The sequence below is a fragment of the Cyprinodon tularosa genome, unplaced genomic scaffold (genome assembly GCF_016077235.1).
Source record: "Cyprinodon tularosa strain WSP-4 unplaced genomic scaffold, ASM1607723v1 ctg110, whole genome shotgun sequence".
Classification (NCBI taxonomy): domain Eukaryota; kingdom Metazoa; phylum Chordata; class Actinopteri; order Cyprinodontiformes; family Cyprinodontidae; genus Cyprinodon; species Cyprinodon tularosa.
In genome coordinates this window covers 133,862-146,346 of record NW_024037894.1, presented here as the reverse complement: position 1 = coordinate 146,346, position 12,485 = coordinate 133,862, and the positions used below count along the sequence as shown (strand labels likewise).

General features: G+C 39.5%; 1 protein-coding gene across 4 annotated transcripts in view; it reads right to left on the bottom strand.

Annotated features, from left to right (window-relative positions):
- LOC119790901 (glutamate receptor 3-like) overlaps positions 1-12,485 on the bottom strand; it is a 138,228-nt gene that overhangs the window by 70,391 nt on the left and 55,352 nt on the right. The gene's annotated exons all lie outside the window — the stretch shown is intronic.

Below are 12,485 nucleotides of genomic sequence, written 5' to 3'. Positions count from 1 at the left end.
AAAACACTGTAAAACAAGAAAAGAAATGCACAGAGTCAGAATTCTTTTTACTCGCAAGGAGAGTAGGAAGAGACCGTGCAGGTACATCTCCACCCCACTCTGCCGGTCTTCAGCTTTCTCCTCGCTATTTATTAAAGTCAGAGGGGGGGTCCCTAGTTATACAAGCTGAGGTTGCGCTAAAGGAATAGGAAACAAGAACTACAATTCAATTTGCAGCCCCAGTGAACAGGTCAATTTGCATTTAAATGTCTTGCGGTCAAATGGTCCCAGAACCTCCTGGTTTCCTTAAGCTTGAGCAATACTTCCTGAGAGTTGACCTATACTGCTTGTGCAACACCTCTCTGGAACAGTAATATGTCACACATTATACATCATACGAACAAGCATTAAGTATCTTAAACATAATTATTCCAGCACTGCACGTTGTAGTAGCTCTGCTAGCTTGACTTTAATTTTTTTTTTTACTGAACGTTAGTTCCTACATTTTTGGATCAGTTTCCTTTTTTTGACGATTTTCGCCTCTGTTGTTGAATGCTGTGAAACGTGAAGGATTTTCACTGATATTTTTGTCCTTTTTGGATACTTTTGATGCGTAACCACAGCAACCATAGCAAGTTGATTTTTTTTTCACACCTCTTACATCTGCTGAAATAATACTTCAACTACTTTGGTAAGTACAAGATGAGATCAAAAGGAGATAAGATCTCAATGTAATGACTTAGTGTGTGACTGATTACATAAACTTCTGTGTAGATAACAACGTCCAATTCCCAAATAATAAGCAATGGATCACAAGTGATCTGAAGCAACTGCTTAACAAGAAAAAACAAGCAATGATGAGGAGTAAACAGAAGCAACTCAAGGTAAAGATCAGAGAAAGCTTGGAGGCCTGAAACCAAGGTCCAGTAGAACAATATCAGAGATGTGTGGTCAGATTGTGAGAAGATCACAGGCTTCAGAAGGATGATCAAACAGATGGAAGTCTGGACAGAGCCAATGAACTGAATCCATTCTTCAACAGGTTTAGGAACAATCTCAGCATCTTTCTCTACTGCCAGCAGTCACATGGACATCCTGCCCTCCTCTGCCATTGACCCTCCTGCTTCTATTAGTTTGTTATCAGCCAAATCAGGAGATGGTTCTGCTGCCTCCGCCTTTCACATACTTTGGCTAGAAGTCAAGTAAAGAGGCATCTGGAGAGACTGAATCAAAATAGGTCATCAGGTCCAGACGGTGTCAGCCCCAGAGTCTTTAAGGCCTATGCAAAGCAGCTATGTCAGATTCTACAGCACCTTTTCAACCTTAGCCTGACTCAGTAGACACTTTCAGTGATGTGGTGGACCTCCTCAGCCAATCGTCCTCAATGCTGAACTGTTTTATTATTGCATAATTCCTTTTCTTCATCTTTATGTGCATAATAGCGTTGTTAAGCTGAGTTTCACTTACTTATTTCAGTGTTTTTAACTCAAGCATGCTTAACCCAAAATTGAATTATTTTTGTTGATGATTTCATGTAATTTGTGATGGAAATTGTGTGCAGTTAAGAGTTCGACCATGATTTGAGCTCTAATCACACTTTTATCGGTTGTCCTAACACAGCCAGTTGGATGTATGTTCACAAAAAAAAAAACACATGACATTTCGAAATGTATTTAAATAATTATCAAAAAACATACATGCATACAACTGCACAATTAGAGCTGACAGTCTAAGATATGGTAACTGATAATCCTCCTACCTATCCCCTTGCTGCACAGGTTCACAACTTCGCACCTGAAAATTTCATTCAAATTTTATTTTGAATGAAATCGTGGCCCCAAAAGTTGGCATTAAATCCAATCTTTAAAATAAAATCTGTATCAAAACGAATATTAAAAAACGAATCTTAAAAACTCAACTCTTAGAACTGAGCGTCCGTCCCGTTCGGTTAATCTCTACTGGATTGGTCATGTCTGACTTAGCCGCTTCCTGTCTGGTGGAGGAGTTAAACTGACAACTTCAAAGCCAGCAACTGACCTGGGCAGCAACAATATGGCTAGAAAACATAAACTGACAGCAAAGCAGTAAATTGGGCCGCAGCTTAGACGGCACAATTGATGGCAGTCAACAACTCTGTCATTCTGTGATGAATCAGTGATTGAAGTATAAGAAAGGGAGAAGCTGAGCTGACAGGAAGAGGCTGAGCTGTGACACAGAAAAGGTCTCATCCCAGTGATGGGAGGCTCTGAATAGTTCATTCATTAAAGGTTTCAGGATTTATGGGCAGCAGTGACACACTGTTAGTAGATCAGCTGAAAACAGACACAGCTAGGTTTTAGCTTCATTGAATCATCCAAAGTTGGTGTGATGCATATAAAGAAAGCGTCTGGGTGACATGTTTTAGGTCTCCTGGTAAAGGGAAGTTTGTATTTGAACATATTAAAAACATGAGACTATATTTCTATAAGTAAAAATAATAACTCTTATAATTTTTAATCAAAGTGATAAAAAGGTTGTGTAGCAGGAAACATTCAGATTAGCTTCTTACTAAATGGTTAAAAATATTAACATATGAAGGTTGCATACATGATATTAATTACAGACATGTAATTTTCTTTAGTGTGAAGTCATTGTTTGGCTAATAGATGTGAATGAGAGAAAATGGGCACAGAAACATGCAGGAATGTTTTCAATTATTCATCATCATCTAAATAAACACTTAAAATCAGTTTTTCTACCTTATTTATTAGTACTATCTATATCTGATTTTGATGTCCCTTCTGTGGTGCAGCACACCAAGTTTACATCTTTAAAGCGGGTAACACAGGTTAAAGGTTATCAAGCAAAAAAACTTTTCCATGTCTGTGATGAAGCTGTGATGAATTGCTGTGACTCCCAGCAAATCATAATAACTGTAAAAACAGTAAATACTTTTTAACAGTGGGAAATTATTCCCAACTTTCAAATGATATTGCATAACACTTTCATTAGATCACCAAAGTTTAAAAAGCTCCCATCATAATCAGAATCAGTTTGCAACATTACCAGAACATTGCGTGAACATCACCGCTATAAAATTATAACTTATGATAATGTCACAATATTCTGAGGTTAAAGAAGCAGTCTACTTTAACACAAACTGTTAGATGGAAAATCAGTCTCCACTCTGACTTCTGATGCTCACCTCAGGCTGCTGTTTGATGATCTTGCTCGATAACTATCAAAGCTTTGCTCTTAATAAACATATTTTCCTCTCAAAAAATTACAATTTTTAATATGATAAGTTTTCCTCTTACTGTATGTGGTTGACATGATGCAGTATAAATGTAAAACAATGAAACATGCCTATAGTCAAGCATGCCTTTGGGGGAGTGGCGGCCTAGTGGCCAGGGCATAGGGCTTGGAATCCTGAGGTTGTGAGTTCAAAACTCACTACCATTCTGCGTCTCTGAGCAAAGACCCTTAACCCCCGACTGCTTGCCGAGCGCTGCACCGTGGCAGCCTCCTGCTCACAAAAAGGCGATGGGTTAAATGCAGAGATTTTATTTCTCCATTGTGAGATCAATAAAATTCAGTTTATTTTATTTATTTATAAAGGCCTCATAGGAAATTTTAAGAACAACAGTGAACCAGTGGTATCATAAGGATCAAGAATCACTGGGATTAAACAATAATATAAAGCTATAGTGGTGGATTTCTGCTAATTTCTGAAAAGATGCACATGCATAACCCTGTACCCACTCCTGGGAGGGAACGCCTGTTAAATGCATGAGCCCATTTCTCCTTGTGCATGCTCTGTTTAAAAGTTTGTGTCTGCATCGCTCATACAAGCTTACTTTTCAAAAGAAGGTTTGCAATTTTTCCACTACGTCAGACTCAGCACCGGTAAATGAAGATGGGGACGAGCACATAGGACGGCCTTATGTAAACATATCACTAGAATGATTGACAACCAGAAGGACCACTTATTTAAATGATCCACTCGGGAAAAAAAACATCCTCCACTTTACGTTTAAGTTCTGACAAACTGCAAACCTATAAAGGCATGAATCCACATCTTCAGCTTGGTCTCAGATTAAATCATATTCCTTCCTTTACTCACTACTTTCTCTTGGTTTATGTCTTGATATTCCAATGAGAAACATTAGCGTTTGTAGTTTGAACATGACAGAATGTAAAAAAGGTCAAGGTGTCTGAACAGTTTATTGAAGCCACACCTCCCTACCACCATTCGCTTTCATGTACTTCCTGTCCTACAATTGAAACTCCTTTTTTCTGCCTTATCTGATCATGTAACTTCTTGATCTGGGCGTTTAGTTAGAAAGCTCGATCACCTGCTGCCCTATCTAACAGCCTTGCTGCTACCATGGTTACTCATCATAAAAGATTTGTAAAAAGTGGCAGAAGTACCAACGGAAATGACTCAGACATCACAGCTTTCAAATCAGAGCACAAAACCAGACATAAAAAAAAGCCTCCTGGCTGACCGGAGCTGCTGTCAGCGATGCAACCTCTTCCCAGAAAGGATGTTCTAGACACTGACTGAAAAATGAACAAAACAAACAAAGACTTTAAAAGCTTTCAAACAATTTCAATTAGGTTCATCTCTGAGTCCTGCTGCAGCAAACGATCCAGTGTAAACTGGTTTTAAACACCCTGCTGACGTCATTTTTGCATTGTTGCTCTTCCAGCAGAGGCAACCTGCTGCCCGTGACGAGTTCAGCGGTTTGCTGGGAAGCATTTCGGACACGTGAGGTGACATGTTCAGCACAGAGCTGCTAAGAATTCAGAGCACAGCGACTTCGCTGACATGTCCGCCCTCCCTTCGCCTGACGCTGACCTTCACAGTGAAATGCTCAGCAGACAGCCCTCAGATCAGATTTGGCCTTTAAAGACAAGTGGCTCTCGCTGTGTGCCCCCACGCTAGCCCCCCCTCATCAAGAGGGGGTTAGAGACGAAAGAGACCCGCATTTCCGTGTCTAACACATGCAGAGGTTAAGCAATTAAAGAAGGGAGGCAGCACGCCATCAGGAAGCTCAGAGAGGGGGTCTGATGATTAATAAAAAGCTGACCTCAGTCTGGGCTTTATCAGCTTAAATTCTGCAGAAACATGCGGCTGTGTTTATACTCAGATTACTCAGAAGAAGCTGAGCGGCAGCTCTCCTCCTGGTTCTGCGACGTGTGGATAAGCTGGGATACGCATGACATTTTAAAATGTATTAGCAGCTGCTTTAGGAAAAGGGGATTTTTTTTTTGTCCTTTTTGTCGCACTAAACGAGGCAGAGATTTTGGATTAAAACGTTTAGATCAGCAAGCTGTTGTTAAGCTATTATTCGTCAAAAAAGATGAAAACGTCCCGACCTTCCATGAATTCATAAGCATAGAATACTCGGACAGAAAAATCTCAGTCGCTTGGAAAGTGGAAACTCTGGTGTGCCTTATTGGTCGGCGTCCAAATGACTCAGAGTTTTGGTTGACTTTGCAAACAGATGGTGCGTTTTACAACAGGCAGCCGCCAGGATGACCGTTAAAAGGGCGTTTTTTACAGACTCAATTATTCAGCACTGACCCGCACAGTTATACATATTCAAAATTAGGAGCGCGCTATAACAAGGCATATTATAGCACTTCTTTCACACTGCAGCAAACCAACAGGGATGGTGATGTAGATGAATTCCAGCTCGCTCCGTGAGTCTACGCTCCAATCTGCAGGCCATTTGGCTGCTATTAGCTCCTTTCCTTCATGGTTTACAGCATGCATTTGAGCTGTTAATTTCAACCTTTATGAATTGTTTGGCAATTTGCTGCAAACAAAACAGTCAATGAAGGTAATAGAGAGAAAGTAGGTCAAACATATTACGAATCATTCCCCTCCTGTTGGGTGAAGACCAAAGGAGAGAAAGCTGCTGGGTTGTTGTACTATTTGTTTAAACGTCGTATTCTGAAGAAGCTCTTGAGGAAAAGAAAAAGCCCTTTTCTGGATGTGCTTGGCAGTTAGGATGAATAATGAATCAGTTTTGCATGTGGTGTAGCTTTTATTTGACTGATAGTACACATCTGTGCTAAAAAACAAACCTGCCTCAGCTCATTTGTTACGTACCCAGGGGGAGTCAACAGGCTGCTTTTTTCCACATTTGACTGAGAACAGCTCTTACATTTCACTCTTATTTCTGTGATTTCTAAAGGGTTTATTTTAGCGTTAATAGAGTCATTTTTCTTCGCCGTGCTTGATGGGGTTTCTTGAGCATCTCAGAAATTGGAACTTCTGCAGTTTTGCTTGAGTTTTGCTTGAGATTAAGTCACCTCAGAGCAAGATTTTAAAACTTTTAAAAACCACGGTTTCCTATGACTATGGTCCTGCATGCTTATTCACTTAATCAGCTGCCTTCAACAGTTAGAAAAGGACAAAGCCATCAACAGATAACAACACTACCGACTGTACCGAGAAGAGGCTGTTCCCCGGATCTAAGGCCTCCCATGAAGCAGCTCCACGCAGGCCCATCAACGGCAGCAATATCTCTGTCACAATTCAAACATCTCACTTCATCTTTGCTCCTTTGGTTGTCAACACAACACATCCCAATGCTAACTCACAGGACTTCTCCAGCAGGATAAAGGACCTTACATTGGACACTAATGAGACCATGGTCTCCTACGGTGTGACATCTCTTTTTACTTGAATCAAGGGCTGCAACTAACAATTATTTTGCAAAGTGATTAATCAGTCAAGTCGCTGTGCTCTGAATTCGATTAGTCAATTAATCGATTAATTATCGGATAGTCAAAGGTTCCTTAAAGAATACCTTTTATGAAATTAAAACAGGTGAAACCAAAACTTACCAAAACTGTTACCTTAGAGCTCAGACAACAGCAGAGCGGCGCTCAGGGTCACATTCAGTACCAGATCCAAATCAGTTAAGATAAAAAGGAGAGTTCTTGAGAAGAAAAGCATTGAGAGCTTTGATACACACCAATCCTTTGCAATGACGCACTGTGAGATCAGTTTTCACAAATGCAAATTGCTTTCTGAATAAAATGCATTATTATTATTAAGTGCTGAAAACAAATGGCGGCTGGAGGAGCTTTCTCAGGAGAGCTGCTCCCCAGGATGGTCCTATCTTTGTATTGAAGAGATGCTACTGCGCATGGACAACTTTTAACCAGAGTCTATGGGCAGAGATTTTTGCACCCCGGGATGGAAATACATCACCAATTTGATCGAACGAAACTGCTTTATCCATCATTAAAGATTAAATATTTATCTTGCACTTCTAAATAATATATTAATATATTAGGAAAGATTTTGATTTTATTATTTGATTTTTATTTGCTTTTTTATGTCTTAATCGAGGTCATTTGGTGAGCGAGGCGACACCCTCTATTGCCCAGCAGCCACTGCTGAAAAAAATCCTTTTAATTATCTCAAATTAAGCTAATAGCTGAATGAAAAGTTACACAGTGTTTCTTTGACTTCTCCACAACTTCATACCTATATTTTTATGAGAAACTATATATAAAGTTCAAACGTACTCCAAGAGGAGTCGGGCCACAAAGTTACTTGAAGAAGCAAATCAGCTTTCAACAACCATCAGTGGCTCTAGAGCATGCTGTGTGTAAAAGATAAACGCAGTATCAGCATCAGGAGAACAAAAGGGGGAAAAAAAGTCTCCAGTGATGCGACATATGTTTCCTCTGAAGCTCACTCTGCACCCGGACTGGAAGCCGACAGTTTTCTCTTACATCAGCATACGACTGAAATCAGCTTTCATAGACGGCTACTCAAAGAGAAAATGTAGAGGACAAGTTTCCCTTGAAGAGATCAGTGGTGACATGTAAAAAGTCTTTGTCAAAACAACATTGGCTAAGAAAGAAACTCCTAATTATGATGTCCCGAGTATCCAAGAAGTGTGGTCTTCTGTGTTTCATCAGCCCGTCAAATGATTCCAGAAACCTCTCACCACGTATTCCTTCAGTCTAAATTCTGATCCTTTAGAAAAATCATTGCCAACTGATATAGTTCAGTTCTATAAACACAACATCTCATAAAACCCACTTTATTTAGGAATTATTTCACCAAATAAAACCCAGAGAAATTCCTGAAGACTTGCACTATTGTTTGTGTTTGTGGCACAATGCAGATTTGGCCCATATGTGGGAATCTCTGGAATACATCAGCTCTGCTGCCCACACAGCTCTGCCAAGGCGATCAGTATGTACTCTGCTGATATGGCTCTATTTAAAGCTTGGACTGCTGGCTTTACATGGCAGAACATTTTAAGATCCAACTGTAAGCATAATTAAACTGGAGAGGACTCATGGTCGTTTATATTACTTTGGACGAGAGTTTTTTATTTATTAGTAATTTACTGGACAATAATTCATGTTTTCCAAATTGATTTTCTTGGGATAGAATTTAAAAACCATGCCATTAAATATGAATATAAATTTCTTTTTTATTTCAAGCTTTAATTTCTATTGATTTTTTATAGTAATTTTGTCTGTTTTACCCAGCGTTTATCAAACATGTCTGTTTAGTTTAAAGATGCTTGCTATAATTGAAATCTCCTCCACCATCGTGATCCAATCGTCTTGATTAGGTGGTTCTGGATTCAACCATCTTTTTCTCAATATCTTTTTACTTGCAGTCAGAATAACATTTGTTAAGATCAGATCATCTTTCCATACCAGATCTGTTTTATTAATTATGTGATATATATGTGATGTATAAACCTAAACTTTCCTAAATGATATTTTTCTGAAAACTCATGAATTGTCCACTTTTCAAAAGAGTAAGTTTCTATTACATAGAGCCACGTTTCCAGTGTGAATTTCCCAGATTGATTTTTTCTTGTCTTTGAGAAAAGTTGTCAGTAGCTTGTCAGATGCAATGATTTGAATTGCTGAACCATGTACGTCTTTTTCAATTCTTTTGAAATGAGTTTCAGATTCTGGTCTAAACCAACAAGCGATGGGTCTTGAGCTACAAAAAAAAAAAAAAAAAAAAAAAAAAAAAACCCTCTGAAAATATCTATTTATATTTAAATATATATTTATATATAAAATGTTCTCTTTATTATACAGTGAATGTTATTACTGGTAGACTGTTTGATAAATTATTGTTTTTCAAAGGGGAATAAACCCTTTTGTTTGGTCATACATGTGTTCTCCTGTATTACTGTCCTCTGTGGGTTAGGAAGCTGCACCAGGACTCCTTCCTGAGGAGCGTGGTATGCAGCCTCAGCTGTGACTCAGTCTCCCCCCCGCCACTAGGAGAAGGTGACCTCTTTAAAAATCCTCTCTCAGGCGTCCGTCCAGCTCCATCCTCACATGACACGAGGAGCCCAGCGTGACTAGGAAATGACCGACTAAAAGAGGAGAACCTACGTCTGAAACATCTCCACTAACAGACTCGGTCCAATCATGAAGAACCTGGCTTTCAGTGGAACAACAAATTAAAACGGACCAAAGTTGGCCGATGATGGTGAAAGGACACTTTTGAGCATAATTAGTCTGACAGCACCACCTCCAAATTGTCCCAGTGTAGATAACAGCTCCTTGCTTTAAATTAGATGAATTGTAGTGCGCTCAGTCACCCCCACACCACCCACTCCTGCCAAATCTATGATCACAACTATTCCAACTGATCCTTTCATAGCTTATAAAAGCTGCAGCTCTCTGTGAGCAAGTTAGAGCTTGGAAAACCTCCTAATAACTAAACAATGGTTTAAACATCTTCATGAGTTTGTCTCTGACCTCTGCGGTGTTCCTCGGTCCTAAGATTTCAGGACTGCCAAAATGTCCTGATTTTTTTTTTTATCATGAATGCTCTTCAATAAAGAAAGAACTGCACAGAGAAACAAAAGTAGTATTTTTTTCTAATTAAACTAAACTACAGGGATAAAAACTAACCTAACCTGCAGAAAAGCTTCCCAATTAAAACACAGTGATTCTGCTGCACAGTAGAGTAAAAGAACTACACGTTGCCTGCTCTCAAAGCTGCATAGCATCTCCATGTACGGATCAATCGTTGGCAGTTTGGGTGTTTGGCAGAGCAGCTGGAGCGCCATACAAAGAGAGGAGGCTGGGTTTGAGCAGAAACACTACAGTAGGATGCGGGCTTGGCCTTGGCTGTAACTCCTCGGTGAATGCAGAGAGCTCTTTGAAGGTTTCACCAGTGAGGTCAACCACACTAAACTAACACAGGATCAGGATAAACAAACATGCAGCTCTCAAAGCAGCCTCTCCAAATATACTCTGTTTTCTGGGAATCTTAAGGCCAGCTTAGTCCTGCGTAGATGCTCAAATTTATTCAACACGGCTAAAATCATTCTTGGATGTGTCTTCAAAAAAGATACTGCCCAACTGTGAGGGTTTAACAAAATTGATCGATTTTGGGTTGTTGTTTTTTTTTAACCTTGAAGCTTATTTATCTCCTTTTGTTTTCCGAACCTTTTGAAACTAGCATGTGTCCCTTTTTGATCTAAAAGAGTCCTTGAAAAGAGATAGTCGATAGCTCTCTGCAAGTAGAGAACACTGACTGATAAATTGATGTCTAAGTGCTGATATTAGAGTCTCACAGGTAAAAATAGGGGTTAAACAAAAAGGGTTGTGGCTTCATAAAAGTGGAGTGCAGGAAGTTGAGGCCTACTGATCCTTCACGAAGCATCCTCAGAAGCACATCTGCTTTCTCTTTTCTTCCCCTTTTTTCTCTGTTAATCAGCCCATATGCCTAACTGCTGAGTGCAGCGCTTTTAGCCGGGCCCAATTAATCAGATGTTTCCTTGCGGAGACGAAACCAAAGAGACATTCAGCAGCGGGGCAATGTGATTACACATCAAATGCAAGCCCCTCCACCAATCCCACCATCCCCATTTGTCTGCAGGAGATAGTGGGGAGCGCTGCCATTAATGCTGCTAAATGGTGCTGCTTCATTTTGATGGCAGCCAAAGATCTATTTTTCATTATGCAGAGTTCATTAAGCAGCAGGAACAGAGAGGGAGACGGTGAGTATCTTTAACAAGCACATTTACTAATGCACTGTGCTTTAATTCAGCTGAGATGAGCGTGTGCTTTGACTAGGTATGCCAAACTGTTCTTTTCCAATAAACAGGAATATTCAGAACTTAAAGACTGCTTCATTTATTCAACTAGTTAGAATTCTCCTAAACACCTCCAACAGCTGCAGCACAAAAATGCTTATAAATCAATAAAATGTATTAAAAACTATACAATGCAAGATTATAAACATATATTACTTTATTTAACACATTACTTATAGTTCATGTATCAATGGAAACGTTAACTGTGGTTATTTACCATTTTATTACTTGTTATAACATGTTCATGCATCTTGTTAGGATTTGATGCAACAGGCGAACACAAATTAGTGCATTATTGTGAAAGTGGAAGGAAAGAACAAATTGTTTTCAGTTTGTTTAAAAAGGTGTGTCTTACAGCTGTGTTCAGGCCCCCTTTTACCACTTGGGAAGGGAGCCAAAAGCTGATGGTTAGCTGATCGACCCATGTTTGAAAAAGAGGCTTTAGAGTCACTCCAATGGTGCATAGTGTGGTAGAAGTTAGCAAAGTAAATGACCAATTTTGAGACATAGTTCATTCCAAAAAAGTTGGACCAAAATAAAGCCTTGTTTTGGCTTAGAAAACATGCAAATTGAACCGGAAGCATGGGTCCGCCCCTTAGGAACGGGGAGTGGTTTGGGTTCTTTGTTAGCCTTTAATACCCGATACAGGTCTTTGCCTCTAAAAAGGGGCTGTAGGGGTAGGTGTTGGCCTGGCTGACCAGGGGAGATGTTTTGATCCCCTGCATGGGGGTGGGGGTTGAGATGATAGTTGTAGGGAGTCAAATCTTTCCCTGCATTAAAGGTTTTTGAGAGCTGAAACCTGAGTCTACCCCGACTGTTTAATGTTGTGTCAACATTCTGTCAACATTGGTTGAGGATCCAAATGCAGAGATGAGGGAGGAAGAGATGAGTTCTTGAAGGTTTAATGAAGAAAACTGAGGCAAACATCAAAAAATCCAAAACAAAAAATAAAAAGAACCAAAAAAGACAAAAATGTCAGGGAAAACTCATGTGGGGGACCAGAGATGAGGGAGCCACTAAACAACAGCAAGGAACCAAAACTGAAGAACTGCACAGGAAGAGTATTTATATTCATGGGAGACAGAACAAAGACTGGGGCAATCAGATGATATGGAGCAGGTGTGGATGGAAGTGACTAGAAGGGAGCTAGGGGAAATGAGAAAGAAACAAGGGGGCAACAGAGAATAACTTAGACTGGCTTAAATATAACACAAGATAGAAAATAAACCAAAGATCAACATAATAGAATTAGTTAGTTAGTGAAAACGGAAAACTAAAAACCATAACAGGTCGATAAGATAATAAAATAAACAGTTAAACTTGAAATAATTAGACTTTAAAAAAGGTATTTTCATGATTTAATGGTGATTGAAGCACAAAAAACTTTCTTTAAAATCAAAAAGTGGC